The sequence below is a fragment of the Choloepus didactylus genome, chromosome X (assembly GCF_015220235.1).
Source record: "Choloepus didactylus isolate mChoDid1 chromosome X, mChoDid1.pri, whole genome shotgun sequence".
Classification (NCBI taxonomy): Eukaryota; Metazoa; Chordata; class Mammalia; order Pilosa; family Megalonychidae; genus Choloepus; species Choloepus didactylus.
Genome location: NC_051334.1, coordinates 128,320,034 through 128,339,542, shown reverse-complemented (window position 1 = coordinate 128,339,542; position 19,509 = coordinate 128,320,034). Strand labels below are relative to the sequence as shown.

The 19,509-nt window shown below is 36.1% G+C and overlaps 1 protein-coding gene across 3 annotated transcripts in view; it reads left to right on the top strand.

Annotated features, from left to right (window-relative positions):
* Window positions 1-19,509, top strand: part of ACSL4 (acyl-CoA synthetase long chain family member 4) — a 178,405-nt gene that overhangs the window by 72,018 nt on the left and 86,878 nt on the right. For all 3 annotated transcript variants that reach the window (XM_037821375.1, XM_037821377.1, XM_037821376.1), the window contains exon 2: window positions 7,078-7,130. The gene's annotated coding sequence lies outside the window, so the exon portion shown is untranslated. The remainder of the gene's footprint in view (window positions 1-7,077; window positions 7,131-19,509) is intronic.

Sequence of the window (19,509 nt, the reverse complement as noted above, 5' to 3'; positions counted from 1 at the left end):
AGTGGTAACGTAAAATATTTCTTTTTGTGCCTGGCTTATTTTGCTCAGCATTATGTCTTCAAGGTTCATCCATGGTGTCATATTTCATGACCTCATTCCTTCTTATGGCCATGAAGTATTCCATTGTGTGTATATACTACATTTTATTTATCCACTCATCTGTTGAAGGACATTTGGGTTGTTTCCATCTCTTGGCAATTGTGAATAATGCTGCTGTGAACACTGGCATGCAGATATCTGTTCATGTCCCTGCTTTCAGATCTTCTGGGTATATACCGAGAAGTGCATTTGCTGGTTTGAAGGGTAACTCTATCTAGTTTTCTAAGGAACCGCCAGACTGTCTTCCAGAGTGGCTGCACCATTATACAGTCCCACCAACAATGAATAAGTGTTCCAATTTCTCCCCATCCTCTCCAGCATTTGTAGTTTCCTGTTTGCTTAATGGCAGCCAATCTAATTGGTGTGAGATGATATCTCATTGTGGTCTTAATTTGCATCTCCCTAATAGCTAGTGAAGCTGAACATTTTTTCATGTGTTTTTTGGCCATTTGTATTTCCTCTTCAGAGAACTGTCTTTTCCTATCTTTTGCCCATTTTATAAATGGACTGTCCGTACTACTGTCGTTGAGTTGTAGGATTTCTTTATATATGCAAGATATCAGTCTTTTGTCAGATACATGGTTTCCAAATACATTTTCCCATTGAGTTTGCTGCCTCTTCACATTTTTGACAAATTCCTTTGAGGTGCAGAAGCTTTTAAGTTTGAGGAGTTCCCATTTATCTATTTTTTCTTTTGTTGCTTGTGCTTTGGGTGTCAGGTCTAGGAAATGACCTCCTAATACAAGGTCCTGAAGATGTTTCCCTACATTATCTTCTAGGAGTTTTCTGGTACTGTCTTTTATATTGAGGTCTTTGATGCACTTTGTGTTAATTTTTGTGTAGGGTGTGAGGTAGGTGTCCTCTTTCATTCTTTTGGATATGGATATCCAGCTCTCCCAGCCCCATTTGTGGAAAAGGCTGTTATGTCCCAGTTCAGTGGTTTTTGGGGGGCTTATCAAAGATCAGTCAACCGTAGATCTGGGGGTTTATCTCCAAATTCTCAATTCGATTCCATTTTTAATATGTCTGTCTTTGTGTCAGTACCATGCTGTTTTGACTACTGTGGCTTTATAATAAGCTTCAAAGTCAGGGAGTGTAAGTCCTCCTGCTTTGTTTTCTTTTTAGAATGTTTTTACCAATTCAAGGCATCTTCCCCTTCCAGATAAATTTGATAACTAGCTTTTCCAAGTCTGCAAAGTAGGTTATTGGAATTTTGATAGGGATTGCATTGAATCTGTAGATGAGTTTGGGTAGAATTGACATCTTAATGACATTTAGCCTTCCTATCCATGAACAAGTAATATTTTTCCATCTTTTTAGGTCCCTTTCTATTTCTTTTAGTAAAGTAATGTAGTTTTCTATGTATAGGTCTTTTATATCTTTGGTTAAGTTTATTCCTAGATACTTTATTTTTTTAGTTGCTATTGAAAATGGTATCCTTTTCTTGAGTGTCTCTTCAGTTCCATCATTTTTAGTGTATAGGAACATTATTGACTTATGTGCATTAATCTTTTATCCTGCCAATTTGCAAAATCTGTTTATTAGCTCTGGGCTGTGGTGCTGCGCAAGGGCGTTCCCAGTCCACTGTAAAGATGGCTGTTTGGGGCGTGGTAATTCCCCCCTTTTCACGGTTTTGTGAAAGACTATCATCCACACCAGATACTGAGGCGGGTGCCTGGGGTGCTGAAGGCACTCCCCCCACGCTTGACTGTGCGCCTCTCACTGCCAGATCCACAGCCACTTTTGGGATTTTTACACTAATCCCTCTCCAAACGCCAACCCCGTTTCTCCTGACTGCAGTGTGGCTGCTGGCTCCCTAGCACTCACTTGTTTCTGGACGCAGACTCTTGGTTTCACCTAGTGCACAGTCCCTGTGGATTTAGCAGACCTTTTCCTGTCGGTGGAATGCTGAAACTGGTATTCTGGAACACTTTCTGTCTTTTATCTAGTGCTTTTTATGAAGACATTTTTTTGCCCTGACTCTCCAATCCACCATCTCCCTGCTCTCTCTGTACCACATTTTGTTGATCCATTCATCTGTTGATGGACATTTGGGTTGCTTCCACCTTTGGGCAATTGTGAATAATGCTGCAATGAGTTTTGGTGTGCAATAATGCTGCTATGTACGTTGGAGTACAAATATCTGCATGAGTGCCTGCTTTCAGTTCTTTCGGGTATATACCGACAAGTAGGATTGCCAGGTCATGTGGTAGTGCTACGTTTAACTTTTGAGGATTTGCCAAACTGTTTTCAACAGCAGCCACACCATTTTGCATTCCCACCAATAATGAATGAGGGTTCCTATTTCTGCACATCTTTGTCAACACTTACTAGTTTCTGTTTTAATAAATAGCAATTCTAGTGGGTATGAGGTAGTATCTCATTGTGGTTTTAATTTGCATTTCCCTAATGGCTAATGATTTTGAGCATCTTTTCATGTGCTTATTGGCCATTTGTATATCTTCTTTGGAGAAATATCTATTCAAGTCCTTTGTCCATTTAACATTGGGTTGTTTGTCTTTTTGTTGTTGAGTTGTGGTAGTTCTTTATATATTCTGCATGCTACATGTTTATCAGACATATGATTAGCAATTATTCTCTTCCACTATGGATTTTGTCTTTTCACTTTCTTGATAATGTCCTTTGATGCAGAGTTTTAAAGTTTGATGAAATTCAGTTTACCTATTTTTTCTTGTTGCTCATTCTTTTGGCATAAAGTCTAAGAATTCATTGCATAATACTAGGTCTAGAAGATCTTTCCTTGTTTTCTTTAAGAATTTTATAGTTTAGCTCTTATATTTAGGTTGTTAATCCGTTTTGAGTTAATGTTTTTTGTGGTGTGATCACGTATATTCTTAAGAGATTAAAAAAAGATTCTTACTACATCTTAGATTCTAGCAGTACTCTCCAGTTCTTTGACTGTCTTATGCCAGTTATATAGCCTTATTTTATATGAGTCATTTTTATTCTTTTGTAATTTATTTAATTTTTAGTGTACATTTTTATTTACAGAAATTTCGCAATACTAATTGACACTGAGAATACAAAAATATATAAAAATATTTAAAAATATAAAAATCACCTGTAACCCTACCAACTAGCAATATCCAGTGTGAATATTATTTGGTGTATATTTTCCCAGTTTTTCTATGCATATATACACACTCAAATACATGAATATATAATGGAGTCATACATATTGTTTCCTACCTATATTATTTTTTGATACCAACATTTCTAAACTTTGAACTGTGTTGTGTATGGCAGTTTTCATCCACTAGTACTTGTCAATATATGATTTTTATATATTTATCTGAAATAAGACTTATAAAAGATCATTGCTTAGTGAAATTGTTTTGAAAGGGACCCGTCAGAATTTACGTTTGGATTTGATGATTAAATGCTAAGGACTATTATAATATTTTTTACTCTTTTCTGAAACATGCAATTTTCAATTTAATTAAGACTGGACCTTGACATTAAGTACAGGATGAAGGTGAATTATGCTTGAAGCATTTCCAACAGGTTGCTATCACAAATTTACTACATTTTCCTTATGGACAAATTTTTTCAAAATATTGGTTAACAGAGTAACTTATTTTCAGAGAGGCCAAAACCTAAAAAAACACACAGTAATGGTTTGTTTTTTAAGTTTGTCCCAAAATGAGGGTGTCTGAAGTTGAACAACACCACATTGAATTTGTTTCACTTTTTACCTGAATTACATTCCTGTTATCTGCATGGGCATTGTTTTTTTTTTTTTTTTTTTTTTAAATCTTCATTTTATTGAGATATATTCACATACCACACAGTCATACAAAACAAATCGTACATTCGATTGTTCACAGTACCATTACATAAGTTGTACATTCATCACCTAAATCAATCCCTGACACCTTCATTAGCACACACACAAAAATAACAAGAATAATAATTAAAGTGAAAAAGAGCAATTAAAGTAAAAAAGAACACTGGGTACCTTTGTCTGTTTGTTTGTTTGTTTGTTTCCTTCCCCTATTTTTCTACTCATCCATCCATAAACTAGACAAAGGGGAGTGTGGTCCTTATGGCTTTCCCAATCCCATTGTCACCCCTCATAAGCTACATTTTTATACAATTGTCTTCGAGATTCATGGGTTCTGGGTTGTAGTTTGATAGTTTCAGGTATCTACCACCAGCTACCCCAATTCTTTAGAACCTAAAAAGGGTTGTCTAAAGTGTGCGTAAGAGTGCCCACCAGAGTGACCTCTCGGCTCCTTTTGGAATCTCTCTGCCACTGAAGCTTATTTCATTTCCTTTCACATCCCCTTTTTGGTCAAGAAGATGTCCTCCATCCCACGATGCCGGGTCTAAATTCCTCCCTGGGAGTCATATTCCACGTTGCCGGGGAGATTCACTCCCTTGGGTGTCTGATCCCATGTAGTGGGGAGGGCAGTGATTTCACCTTTCAAGTTGGCTTAGGTAGAGAGAGAGGGCCACATCTGAGCAACAAAGAGGCATTCGGGAGGAGGCTCTTAGGCACAATTATAGGGAGGCCTAGCCTCTCCTTTGCAGCAACAGTCTTCCCAAGGGTAAAACCTACGGTAGAGGGCTCAACCCATCAAACCACCAGTCCCCTATGTCTGTGGTCATGTTAGCAACCATCGAGGTGGGGTAGGCCAATACCCCTGCATTCTCCACAGGCTCCTCAAGGGGGCTCTCTATATTTTTTTCCCTTGTTTTTTTTTAACTTTTTTTTTTTTAAATCAACTGTATGAAAAATAAAAATAAAAAAAAATTAAAAAAAATACAATAAAAGAACATTTCAAAGAGACCATAACAAGGGAGTAAGAAAAAGACAACTAACCTAAGATAACTACTTTATTTCCAACATGTTCCTACTCTACCTGCATGGGCATTGTTTTGCTCCGTCTTATTTGTGAGTCAGGCTTTCTCAGTGCTGCTTTATTTCCTTTGTAAGAAGATAAACCCTTGAAGTTGTAAGATCTCTTTTTTTCATGCCACCAGATTACCATTAAGTTGCAAGAAACCATATTTTATGCTTCAGTCTATTAAAACTTTGTTAATCTAAGGCTTTCTAATTTCTTTATATTACAAAAACTTGCATATCCCTAAAAGTGAAAAGTATGGCTAAAGTTTTCATTATAATTTTAGCCAAATCATCCCTTTTCCTGATCATCAGTAAATAGAACTTTTGCATGATGGTAAGCTGCTTAATTATTTTATATTAAATTATTTTTTCAATTTATTTTAATAGAATGACTTAGAGGAGTATGGTAATTTTACAGGGGGCAGCTAGGAGAAAGGAGGGTGCAGGTCAGTTTTTGAAGATTTAGTATGGTTTCCTTTTATCTGCTGGGTAGCTGTTTGTCTTTTTTTAATCATGAAAGAAATGTCCTTTAAGGTTATAGGCACTGAGAAAAATTTATCTTTCTCTTATATTAATGGGTTTTTTTTGTGTGTGTGAGAGTTGTTTCTTCTTGCTCAACTGATTTTGGGCTGAGACTGGAGATGAGTAGAAGGTTGAAGCTGGGGCTCTAATACAGTTGAATGAATTCTCTGATACTTTAGATTATCCTTTCCCACTTCTCCCTCCCCAATGCAAAGGATCAAGTGTTGACTATCCTATGCAAATATTAATTGATGAAATTACTTTCCAAATCAAGCAAACTAGTGGATAGTTTTGTATTTTATCCAGCACCACTCCCCACAACATATAGGTCTTTAAATGATTTTATGGAAGGTTAGATTTATTTCTCAGTTATCTGAATCATCTGTGGAGGAAAATATATACATTTGTGTATAGAAATATGAAGTTCTTCTTTTGCCCAGATTTCCTTGGGAACTCTTTGGACCTTATGTTAGTATGTACATAAAGACTCCCCTTTCCCCCTTTGTGTTGATATCAAATGTTACCTCCTGGGAGAGAAGAAAGAAAATATTATAGCATTTGTTCTATTTTTAAGTAGATTTAACCATTTGTGTTCAGACATGTACTGATACTGTCTCCGGCACATCCTTCCTCAAATTAGGTTGGGGATATTAACTTGAAGTTGAAAAGTAGTTCTCATAAAACAAAAGACATACTCTGTTACTTAGTGGTAGATCTGGGAACACATCATTCTTTTCTTTGTCCTTCTAATAGTATCAAACAGGAAAATTAACTGTCAGAATTAACTCCAGCTAGTTAGTGTAGTAATTACAATTATGTGGATGTTTATTTTTATGACTTCTGTTTGGATGTCCAGATTTTTTTTAACTTGAAGGGTTATTCTCATAACATAATTATATTCAAGTAGCAGTGAATACTACTAGATGGAAATGAAGCTACAATTCTTCTCCAGACTCAGGCCAATCATGCCTATTATGCCCCCAGTTTTCTTCTGCATTGTCCAAACGAGGTCAATCTTGACAGTAAACGACCCTAAACCTTGTTGGCACATATAACCTGAAGAATGTCACAAAACTGATCTGTATGTAAATTCAGGGAAGATGAAAATATCTTTAGGGGTCTTCTTAGACCAGTGCTGTATGTGAATTTGGAAAGAACATCATTTTAAAAGGAAATTATTCATTTTGGAATTTGATGGGAAAAATAGCTAGGCACCTATAGGTATTTGAGGGTGGGGATGCCTGTTTTGTTAGATTGACAAGTTTGCTATGGTCAGACATTGTCTCTGAACTTTACTCCTATCTTAACAATGGGGAAGTGGTGGGGTAAAAGTAAAAATGAAGCCATTAAGAACATGATTCTTGCTTCTTGTCATTTTCCAACTTTTGACTACCAGCTCTTAAATCTCGCTTAACATAATAGCACTGCCTCTAGTCAGACACTCATCTCTAGACATTTCTTGTTTACTTTGGTACCTGGCTTATCATGGGCCAAGGTGCACAGATAAAGTGAAACAGCACTTCACCTTTATTAAGGGGGTTCTTTTCTCATGTTGATGTACTCATCAGTGTTATCTCTTACTGCAGATCAAAATCACAGAAGATATACGTGTTTTCTTCCTAAAGAAAAAAGAAAATCTGTAAGTATTTGTCCTTTAAAAATTCTAAATTTGAAATTGTATATATTTTTTTAAGAAAACCAAGTAACCATATCAAGAGGCATTGTGACTCTTTTTTTAAAGCAGTTTTATTGCAATATAGTCACACACCATACCATCCATCCAGTGTGTATATTCCGTGGCTCACAGTATAAACACAAAATTGTGCATTCATTAGCACAAATTTAGAACATTTTCATTACTCCAAAAAGAAATATTTCATACCCCTTATAGCCCTCTATTATTGACACTTAGCATTAGTGTGGTACCTTTGCTACAGCTGATGAAAGAATATTAAAATATTACCATTAACTACAGTCCATAGCTTCCACCAGGTGTATTTTTTCCCTTATACCACCCTGTTGTTAACACCTTGTAATACTGAAGTACCTTGTTCTCGTTCAGGAGAGAACATTCTTTTTTTGTACGATTAACCGCAGTCATCAAACACAACAGGGTTCACTATATTATATAGTCTGGTGTTTTATCCTCTAGCTTTCCTTGAAGTGACATACACGACCCTGAACTTCCTCTTTCAACCACAATCACACCCATAATTCATCATTGTTAATTACACTCACAGTAATGGGCTACCATCACTTCTATCCATCTCCAAACATTATGCAAGAGTAAGCATTAGCTCCCCATTCTCTACCTTTATTCTGTCTCCTGGTAAGATATATTCTACATTATAACTCTATACATTTGCCTATTATAATTAGCTCATATCAGTGAGATCATAAAATATTTGTCCTTTTCTGTCTGGTTTATTTCACTCGACATAATGTCCTCAAGGTTCATCCATGTGTGCATCAGGACTTCAGTCCTTCTTACAGCTGAATAACACTCCACTGTATGGATAGACCACATTTTCTTTATCTGTTCATTGGTTGATGGGCACTTGGGTTGCTTCCATTTTTGGCAATTGTGGATAATGCTACTATGAACATCGGTGTGCAAATGTTTGTTTACATCCCTGCTTTCTATCTTCTGAAATAGCTACACCATTTTACATTCTCACCAGCAGTGAATGAGTGTTCCCATTTCTCCATATCATCTCCAACACTTGTACTTTTTTGTTTTTATAATAGTGCCCATGCTAGTAGGTGTGAAATGATATCTTACTGTGGTTTTGATTTGCATTCCTTAATAGCTAGTGATGTTGAGCATCTTTTCATGTGCTTTTAAGCCATTTGTATTTCTTCTTTGGAAAAAAGTGTACTCAAGTCTTTTGCCCATTTTTTAATTGGGTTGTCTTTTTACTTGTTGAATTGTAGGATTTCTTTATATATTCTGGATATTAAATCATTATCAGATATGTGGTTTCCAAATATTTTCTCCCATTGTGTAGGCTGCCTTTCCACTCTGTGATAAAGTCCCTTGAAGCATGAAAGTATTTAATTATGATGAGGTCCCATTTATCTATTCTTTTTTAGCTTGTGCTTTGGTTGTAAAGTCTAAGAAACCATTGCCTCACACAAGATCTTGAAGAATGCTTCCCTACATTTTCTTCTAGGAGTTTTCTGGCCTGGCTCTTATATTTAGGTCTTTGATACATTTTGAGTTAACTTTTGTATAAGTGGTAAGATAGGGGTCCTCTTTCATTCTTTTGGATATGGATATCCAGTTCTCCGAGCACCATTTGTTGAAGAGATTGTCCTGTCCCAGTTGAGTAGACTTTGCAGCCTTATCAAAAATCAGTTGACCATAGGTGTGAGGGTGTACTTCTGAACTCTCAATTCAATCCCATTGGTCAATATATCTATCTTTATGTCAGTACCATGCAGTTTTGACCACTGTAGCTTTGTAATGTGCTCAGGACTCAGGAAATGTCAGTCCTCCAACTTCATTCTCCTTTTTCAACAGGTTTTTGTCTGTGCAGGGCCCCTTACCCTTCTGAATAAATTTGATAATTGGCTTTTCCATTTCTGCAAAGTATGCTTTGGAATTTTGATTGGGATTGTGTTGAATCTGTAAATCAATTTGGGTAGAATTGACATCTTAACAATATTTAATCTTCCAATCCATGAACACAAATGTCCTTGATTTCTTTTAGCAATGTTTTGTAGTTTTCTGTTTTCAAGTCCTTTACATCCGTGGTTAAATTTACTCCTAGATATTTGATTATTTTAGTTGCTCTTGTAAATGGCATTTTCCCTTGATTTCCTTCTCGGGCTGCTCATTACTAATGTATAGAAACACTACTAATTTTTGTGTATTGACCTTGTATCCCGCTAATTTGCTAAATTCGTTTATTAGCTTTAGTAGTTTTGTTGTAGATTTTTGGGGAATTCTATTTACATAGGATCATGTCATCTGAAAATTAGGAAAGTATTACTTCTTTTCATATTTGGATGCCTTTTCATTCTTTTTCTTGCCTAACTGCTCTAGCTAGAACTTCTAGCACAATGTTGAGTAGCAGTGATGATGGTGGGCATCTTTATCTTGTTCAAGATCTTAGAGGGAAACCTTTTATTTTTTTACCATTGAGTATGAGGTTAGCTGTGGGTTTTTCATATATGCCCTTTATCATGTTGAGGAAGTTTCCTTCTATTCCTGTCTTTTGAAGTATTTCTATTAAGAAAGGATGCTGGATTTTGTCAAATGCCTTTTCTGTGTCAATTGAGATGATCATGTGGTTTTTCCCTTTTGATTTGTTAATGTTGTGTTTTATTACATTAATTGTTTTTTTAATTGAACCACTCTTGCACAACTGGGATAAAACCCACTTGATAATGGTGTATAATTCTTTTATTGTGCTATTGGATTCATTTTGCAAGTAATTTGTTGAGCATTTTTGCTTCTATATTCATTAGCGAAATTGGTCTGTAATTTTTTTTTCTTGTAGTATCTTTATCTGGCTTTGGTATTAGTATGATGTTGGCTTCATAGAATGATTTAGATAGCGTTCCCTCCTCTTCAATTTTTTTGAAGAGTTTGAGCAGGATTGGTATTAATTCTTCTTGGAATGATTGGTAGAATTCACCTGTGAAGCCATCTGGTCCTGAGATTTCTTTGTTGGGAGGTTTTTGATGACTGATTCAATCTCTTTACTTGTAATTGGTCTGTTGAGGTCTTATATTTCTTCTTGAGTCAGTGTAGGTTGTCTGTGTGTTTCCACGAATTTGTCCATTTCACCTATGTTGTCTAATTTGTTGGCCTGTGGTTGTTCATAATACCCTCTAATGAATGACCTTTTTCATTTCTTTGGGGTCAGTAGTAATATACCCCCCTCTCATTCCTGATTTTATTTGCATCTTCTCTCTTTTTTTCTTTGTCAATCTAGCTATATGTTTTTCAATTGTATTGAGCTTCTCAGAAAACCAACCTTTGGTTTTGCTAATTCTCTCTATTGTTTTTTTAATTTTCAATTTCATTTATTTCTGCTCTAATCTTTGTTTTTTCTTTCCTTCTGCTTGGTTTCAGATTAGTTTGCTGTTCTTTTTGTAATTCTTCCAGAAGTGCAAGTAGGTCTTTGATTTTAGCTCTTTCTTCTTGTTTAATGTAGGCGTTTTTGACTATAAATTTCCCTCTCAGCACTGCCTTCATTGCATCCTTTTCATGTACTCCTTTTCATTCATCTCCAGATATTTACTTATTTCTGTTGCAATTTCTTCTTTGACCCACTGATTGTTTAAGAATTTGTTATTTAACTTCCATGTATTTAAAATTTTCCAGTTCTCTGTCTGTCACTGATTTCCATCTTCATTCCATTAAGTTCAAAGAAAGGACTTTGTATAGTTTCAGTCTTTTTAATTTTATTGAGACTAGTTTTGTGACCCAACATGTGGTTTATCCTGGAGAATGATCCATGAACACTTGAGAAGAATGTATATCCTGCTCTTTTGGGGTGTAGTGTTCTGTATATGTCTCTTAGCTCTGGTTTATTTACCATATTATTCAAGTACTCTGATTCCTTATTGATCCTCTGTCTAGATGTTCTGTGTATTGATGAGAGTGGTGTAATGAAGTCTCCGACTATTATTGTAGCGACGTCTATTTCTCCCTTCAGTTTTCCCAGTGTTTGCCTCATCTATTTTGGGGCATTCTGGTTAGGTGCATAAATATTTATGATTGATATTTCTTCTTAGTGTGTTGCCCCTTTTATTAATAAATAGTATCTTTCTTTGTCTCTTATAACAGTTTTTAATTTAAAGTCTTTTTGTCCTGTATTAGTAGAGCTACCCCAGCTCTTTCATGGTTACTGTGGAATATCTTTTTCCAGCCTTTCACGTTCAACCTATTTGTGTCCTTCAGTTTAAGGATGATCTCTTGTTGGATCATACTTTTTTTTATCCATCTGCTAATCTGTGTCTTTTGATTGGGGGTTGAATCCGTTAACATTCAATGATATTACTGTATAAGCAGTACTTATTTCAGCCACTTTATCTTTTGGTTTTTATATGTCCTTCCTCATTTTTGTCAATATTTTCACCCTTTTAGTTACCCTTTTCATAATGTTCATTTCTGCATTCTCCTGCAAACCTCCCTCTCCTGTCTTTTCCTTTCAGCCTACAAAACTCCCTTTACTATTTCTTGTAGGGCAGACCTCTTGTTGATGAATTCTCTCAGTTTCTATTTAACTGTGAATATTTTAAGGGATAGATTTTTCTGGATAAAGAATTTTGGGCTGGCAGTTTTTCTCTTGGTATCTTAAATATATCATACCTTGCCTACTCACCTCCATGGTTTCTGATGAGAAATCAGCATTTAGCCTTGTTGCATTTCCATTGTATGTGATGAATTGCTTTTCTCTTTCTGCTTTCAGGATTCTTTCCTTTGGCACTTGACATTCAGATTAATATGTGCCTGGTTGAAGATTTTTTCAGATTTATTCTGTTTGGAGTACATTGCACTTTTTAGACATTATTTATTTCTTTCATAAGAGTTGGGAAATTTTCTGCAATTATTTCCTCAAATATTCTTTCTGCCCTTTTTCCCCTCTCTTCTCCTTCTGGGACACCCATGACACATATGTTTATGCACTTTGTGCTGTCATTCAAATTCCCGAGATCCTGCTCAATTTTCCCCCTTCTTTTCTCTATCTGTTTTTCTGTCTGCAAGATTTGATTGTCTTCTATTTCACCAATTCTTTCTTCTAACTATTCAAATCTGCCATTGTAGTTTCTAGTGTATTTTTAATCTCTTCTTTTGTCTTTCATTCCCATCATTTCTGTTACGTTTATTTTTGTAGTTTCATATTCTTTGTTGTGCTCACCCAGTGTCTTCTTTTTTTTTTTTTATTTTTATAAAGTGGAGAGTTCCATTGTATTTTATTTTATATGGATAGCCATTGTTTTTACACCACATATCCAATAAACTGTCTTTTCTCCAGTAAATTACATTTCTACATATAGCAGATCTGATTTTTTGATTATTTTTTTTCTGTTCCACTTGTCTATATGTCTATTTCCATGCCTATGAAATTGATTATAAGTAACTGTTTGGTGTATTACAATGTTTGGTAAGGTTAATGTCCCTCATTTGTTTTGTTTTGTTTTTTTATTAAATTCAGTTTTATTGAAATACATTCACACACCATACAATCATCCATGATATACAATCCACTGTCCACAGTATGATAACATAGTTATGCGTTCATCACCACAATCTATCTCTGAACATTTTCCTTACATCAGAAAGAACCAGAACAAGAATAAAAAATAAAAGTGAAAAAAGAACACCCAAATCATCCCCCCATCCCACCCCATTTGTCCTTTAGTTTTTATCCCCATTCCTCCACTCATCCATACACTAGATAAAGGGGGTGTGATCCACAAGGTCTTCACAATCACACTGTCACCCCTTGTAATCTACATTGTTATATAATTGTCTTCAGGAGTCCAGACTGCTGGGTTGGAGTTTGGTAGTTTCAGGTATTTACTTCTAGCTATTCCAATACATTAAAGCCTAAGAGGTGTTATCTATATAGTGCATAAGAATGTCCACCAGAGTGACCTCTCGACTCCATTTGGAATCTCTCAGCCACTGAAACTATTTCGTCTCATTTTGCATCCCCCTTTTGGTCAAGAAGATACTCTCAGTCCCACGATGCCGGGTCCACATTCATCCCCAGGAGTCATACTCTGCGTTGCCAGGGAGATTTACACCCCTGGGAGTCGGGTCCCACGTAGTGGGGAGGGCAGTGAGTTCGCCTGTCGAGATGGCTCAGTTAGAGAGAGAGAAGGCCACATCTGAGCAACAAAGAGGTACTCAGGGGGAGACTCTTAGGCACAATTACATGCAAGTTTAGACTCTCTTTTGTGGTAATGAGCTTCATAAGGGCAAGTCCCATGCTCGAGGGCTCAGCACATCAAACTGCCAGTCCCAATGTTTGTGGCAACATCAACACCAGTCCAGGTGAGGATGTCCAACACATCCGCACCTTCTCCCAGATCCTCAGGGCTGGGGAAGGGGAGGCTGTAAATATATTTTTTATTATCTGCCCAAATTACTCTAGGATGTGTCACTATTTCACTCCAGCCTATACTAACCTACCGTATCTCACTTCCTATTCAAAGTTCCATGCAATTGTGGTGTTTGAACAAATCGACTGTAGAGTTGTACCGTTTAGAAAATTTAGATCCTGTACCCAATAGATATCTATTCCCTTGGTCTCAGATGAAAGTTTAAGTTTTAAAACACAATCAGTTTCAACCTTTACCCTTTGGCCTGGCTTGCCCTGGTCTTAACCAGACCTGCTTCATTCATATCGCTAATTGAAGTCTGGGCTCTTTTTCAGCTTTTTTTTTTTTTTTTTTTTGACAGTGGCTGTATGCACTAATACTGACATTCATATCTGCTGAGCTCTAGCTCTGAGTTTCAGGTGTCTCAGAGATATGCATTGTTCCAGAGACCAATCAGGTTATACGCTAGGGGATCAGCATCTCAAAGTTTAGAGATAGGCGTTACAATTCAGGGATAGAGTTAACTGCTGTAAGAGCTTACAATCTAGGGACTATTACAATTATTGTGTCCACGTTAGGCTATGTTCTAAGATTCAATTCTGAGTTTACACATTGTAGTTATTCCATATTGGTGAGGCATCATCCCTCTCACCATGTTTTCTCTAACACTGGTACTCCTATATATATATTTTCCTACAATTTTATAGAGTTATGTTCACATACCATACATTTATCCACAGTGTACAATCAGTTGTTCATGGTATCATCATAAAGTTGTACATTTATCACCACAATCAGCACTTGAACATACTGATTACTACAAGAAAAATTGTTTTTTTTTTTTTTTTTAGCAATAAGAAAAAATGATAAAAAGAAAAATAACATGTCATACAATACAATATACTACTAAGGACAGCAAATAACACCACTACCAAGAATCCCATATTACTCCCCTATATCCCCCTCTCATATACATTTAGCATTGGCATATTGCCTTTGTTACATTTAATGGAGGTATATTACAATGTTACTGTTGACCATAGACTCCAGTTTGCTTTGATTATGTTTTCTCCTGAATACCATCCCTTTTTCAAATTTCTACATGGTTGACATTCATTTGCTTTCCCACATGCAAAAACATTTTTATATTTGTATATTTAGTAACAGTCATTGGCCACTCCAGTTTTTGCCACGTTATACAGTCCCAGTCTTTATCATCTATCTTTACCTCTGGTGTCGTACATTCTCCTATCCCACCTCTTTCAGCTTTACTCACAGACATCTTTGTTCAGTGTACTTACAATACCATGCTACCATCACACAGTATTATGCTATCTATTTCTGGATCTATGCAATCAATCCTAAGCATTCTGTAGTCCTTCAGCATCAAATGGCTGGTCTCTGCCCTCTTTCTATCTCCTGGTCGCCTGTGTTGTCAGCTTTTAACTCCCAAAGTTTGTTCATTAATGTCTGTTCATATTAGTGAAACCATACAGAATCTGTCCTTTTGTTTCTGGCTAACTTCACTCAACATAATGTCCTCAAGGTTCATCCACATTATTACATGATCCATGTCTTTGTTCTGTCTTACAGCTGCATAATATTCCATCATGTGTATATACCACAGTTTGTTTATCCACTCGTCCTTTGATGGACATTTGGGCTGTTTCCATCTCTTGGCAATTGTGAATAATGCTGCAATAAACATTGGTTTACAAATGTCTGTTTGTGTCTTAAGTTTCAGTTCCTCTGAGTATATACCCAGCAATAGAATAGCTGGGTCATATGGCAAATCTATATTTAGCTTCCTGAGGAACCTCCATACTGTCTTCCAGAGTGGTTGCACCATTCTACATTCCCACCAACAATGAATAAGTGTGCCTCTTTCTCCACATCCTCTCCAGCACTTGTCATTTTCTGTTTTTTGGATAATGGCCATTCTGGTAGGTGTGAGATGATATCTCATTGTGGTTTTGATTTGCATTTCCTTAATAGCCAGTGAAGTTGAGCATTTTTTCATATGCTTTTGAGCCATTTGTATTTCCTCTTCAGAAAAATGTCTGTTCATGTCTTTTGCCCATTTTTTAATTGGATTGTTTGTCTTTCTGTTATTGAGGTGCAGGATTCCTTTATATATTCGAGATATTAAACCCTTATCTGATATGTGGTTTCCAAATATCATCTCCCATTGTGTAGGTTGCCTTTTGACTTTTCTGACAAAGTCCTTTGATGTACAAAAGTGTTTAATTTTGAGGAGATCCCATTTGTCTATTTGTTCTTTGGTTGCTCGTGCCTTGGGTGTGAGGTCTAAGAAACCACCTCCTTTTACAAGATCTTTAAGATATTGCCCTACATTTTCTTCTAAGAGTTTTATGGTCTTGGTGCTAATGTTTAGGTCTTTGATCCACTTTGAGTTAATTTTGGTATGAGGTGTGAGATGGGCATCCTCTTTCATTCTTTTGGAAATGGATATGCAGTTCTCCAAACACCATTTATTGAACAGGCTGCTCTTTCCCAGTTGCTTCGGCTTCACTGCCTTATCAAAGATCAGTTGTCCATAGATGTAAGGGTCTACTTCTGAACACTCAGTTCGATTCCATTGATCAGTATATCTGTCCTTATGCCAGTACCATGCTGTTTTGAGCACTGTAGCTTTGTAATATGCTTCAAAGTCAGGTAGTGTGAGACTTCCCACTTCATTCCTCTTTCTCAAGACATTTTTGGCTATTCGGGGCACCTTACCCTTCCAAATAAATTCAGTTATTGGTTTTTCTATTTCTGTAAAGTAAGTTGTTGGGATTTGAATTGGTATTGCATCAAATCTGTAAGTCAGTTTAGGTAAAATTGCCATCTTAACTATATTTAGTCTTCCAATCCATGAACATGGTATGTTCTTCCATTTTTTCAGGTCTTGTTCAATTTCTTTTAGCAGTTTCTTATAGTTTTCTATGTAAAGGTCTTTTGTGTCCTTGGTTAAGTTTATTCCTAAATACTTGATTCTTTTGGTTGCTATTGTAAATGGGATTTTTTTCTTGATTTCCTCGTCTTGTTGCACATTACTTGTGTATAGGAACACTACAAATTTTTGCATGTTGATCTTGTAGCCTGCTACTTTGCTGTATTCATTGACTAGTTCTAGTAGATTTGCTGTAGATTTTTCTGGATTTCCTACATATAGAATCATGTCATCTGCAAATAGTGAAAGTTTTACTTCTTCCTCTCCAATTTGGATGCCTTTTATTTCTTTTTCTTGCCTAATTGCTCTAGCTAGAACTTCCAGCACAATGTTGAATAACAATGGTGATAGTGGGCATCCCTGTCTTGTTCCTGATCTTAGAGGAAAAGCTTTCAGTCTCTCCCCATTGAGTGTGATGTTAGCTGTGGGTTTTTCATATATTGCCTTTATCATATTGAAAAAGTTCCCTTCTATTCCTATCCTTTGAAGTGTTTTCATCAGGAAAGGATGTTGAATTTTGTCAAATGCCTTTTCTGCATCAATCGAGATGATCATGTGGTTCTTCTGCTTTGATTTATTGATGTGGTGTATTACATTAATTGATTTTCTTGTGTTGAACCAGCCTTGCATACCTGGAATAAATCCCACCTGGTCGTGGTGTATAATTCTTTTAATGTGCTGCTGGATTTGATTTGCGAGTATTTTGTTGAGGATTTTTGCGTCTATATTCATTAAAGAAATTGGTCTATAATTTTCTTTTTTTGTAGTATCTTTGCCTGGTTTTGGTATTAGGGTGATGATGGCTTCATAGAAAGAGTTAGGTAGCTTTCCCTCTTCTTCAATTTTTTTGAAGAGATTGAGCAGGATTGGTACTAATTCGTTCTTGAATGTTTGGTAGAATTCACATGTGAAACCATCTGGTCCTGGGCTTTTCCTTTTTGGGAGCTTTTTGATGACTGACTCAACCTCTTTACTTGTGATTGGTTTGTTGAGGTCATCTATTTCTTCTTGAGTTAATGTTGGTTGTTTATGCTTTTCTAGGAAGTTGTCCATTTCATCTAAGTTGTCTAGTTTATTAGCATATAGTTGCTCATAGTATCTTCTCATTATCTCCTTAATTTCTGCAGGGTCGGTAGTTATATTTCCTTTCCCATTTCTGATTGCATTTATTTGCATCTGCTCTCTCTTTTTTTTTGTTAACCTAGCCAGTGGTCCATCGATTTTATTGATTTTCTCAAAGAACCAACTTCTGGTTTTGTTGATTCTCTCTATTGTTTTCCTGTTCTCAATTGCATTTATTTCTGCTCTAATCTTTGTTATTTCTTCCCTTCTGCTTGCTTTGGGGTTAGTTTGCTGTTCTTTCTCTAATTCCTCCAGGTGAGCAGTTAACTCTTCAATTTTTGCTCTCTCTTCTCTTTTAATATAGGCATTTAGGGCAATAAATTTCCCTCTCATCACCGCCTTTGCTGCATCCCATAAGTTTTGATAAGTTGTGTTTTCATTGTCATTTTCCTCGAGGTATTTACTAATTTCTCTTGTAATTTCTTCCTTTACCCACTGGTTTTCTAAGAGGGTGTTGTTTAGCCTCCATATGTTTGTGAATTTTATGACCTTCTGCCTTTTATTTATTTCCAACTTCATTCCATTGTGGTCTGAGAAAGTGTTTTGTATAATATCAATATTTTTAAATTTGTTGAGACTTGCTTTGTGACCCAACATGTGGTCTATCCTAGAGAATGTTCCATGAGCACTTGAGAAAAAAGTGTATCCTTCTGTTGTTGGATGTAGTGTTCTATAAATGTCTGTCAAGTCTAGTTCGTTTATCATACAATTCAACATCTCTGTTTCTTTAGTGATCCTCTGTCTAGATGTTCTATCCATTGATGAGAGTGGTGTATTGAAGTCTCCAACTATTATTGTAGAGGTATCTATTTCACCTTTCAGTGATCTCAGTGTTTGCCTCATGAATTTTGGGGCATTCTGGTTTGGTGCATAAATATTTATGACTGTTATGTTTTCTTGATGAATTGACCCTTTTATTAATATATACTGTCCTTCTTTGTCTCTTTTAATTGTTTTGCTTTTGAAATCTAACTTGTCTGATATTAATATAGCTACTCCTGCTTTTTTCTCGTTGTTGTTTGCATGAAATATCTTTTTCCAACCTTTCACTTTCAGTCTATGTTTGTCCTTGTGTCTAAAGTGAGTTTCTTGTAGACAGCATATAGATGGGTCCTGTTTTTTAATCCATTCTGCCAGTCTGTGTCTTTTTATTGGGGAGTTTAATCCATTTACATTTAGTGTTATTACTGTAAGGGCAGTACTTTCTACTACCATTTTGTTTTTTGGAATTTATATGTCATATCTTATTTTTTCCTCTCCTTTTACCTTTCCTGATAATCTTCATTTCTGCACTCTTCTCCAACTCTCTCTCTCCTGTCTTTTCCTATCAGCCTGTACACTCCCTTTAGTATTTCTTGTAGTGCCGGTCTCTTATTCACAAACTCTCTCAGTGTCTGTCTGAAAATGTTTTAATCTCTCCCTCATTTTTGAAGGAAAGTTTTGCTGGATATAGAATTCTTGGTTGGCAGTTTTTCTCTTTCAGTATCTTAAATATATCATGCCACTGTCTTCTTTCCTCCATGGTTTCTGCAGAGAAATCTGTACATGGTCTTATTGACCTTCCCTTGTATGTGATGGATTGGTTTTCTCTTGCTGCTTTCAGAATCCTCTCTTTATCTTTGACATTGGACAATCTGACCAGTAAGTGTCTTGGAGTAGGTCTATTGGGATCTATTCTATTTGGGGTACGTTGTAATTCTTGAATCTCTAATTTTCTGTCTTTTATAAGAGTTGGGAAATTTTCAGTGAATATGTCTTCTATTACTCTTTCTGCCCCTTTTCCCCTCTCTTCTCCTTCTGGGATACCCATAACACATATATTTGTGCGTTTCATGTTGTCACTCAGCTCCCTAAGACCCTGCTCATATTTTTCCAT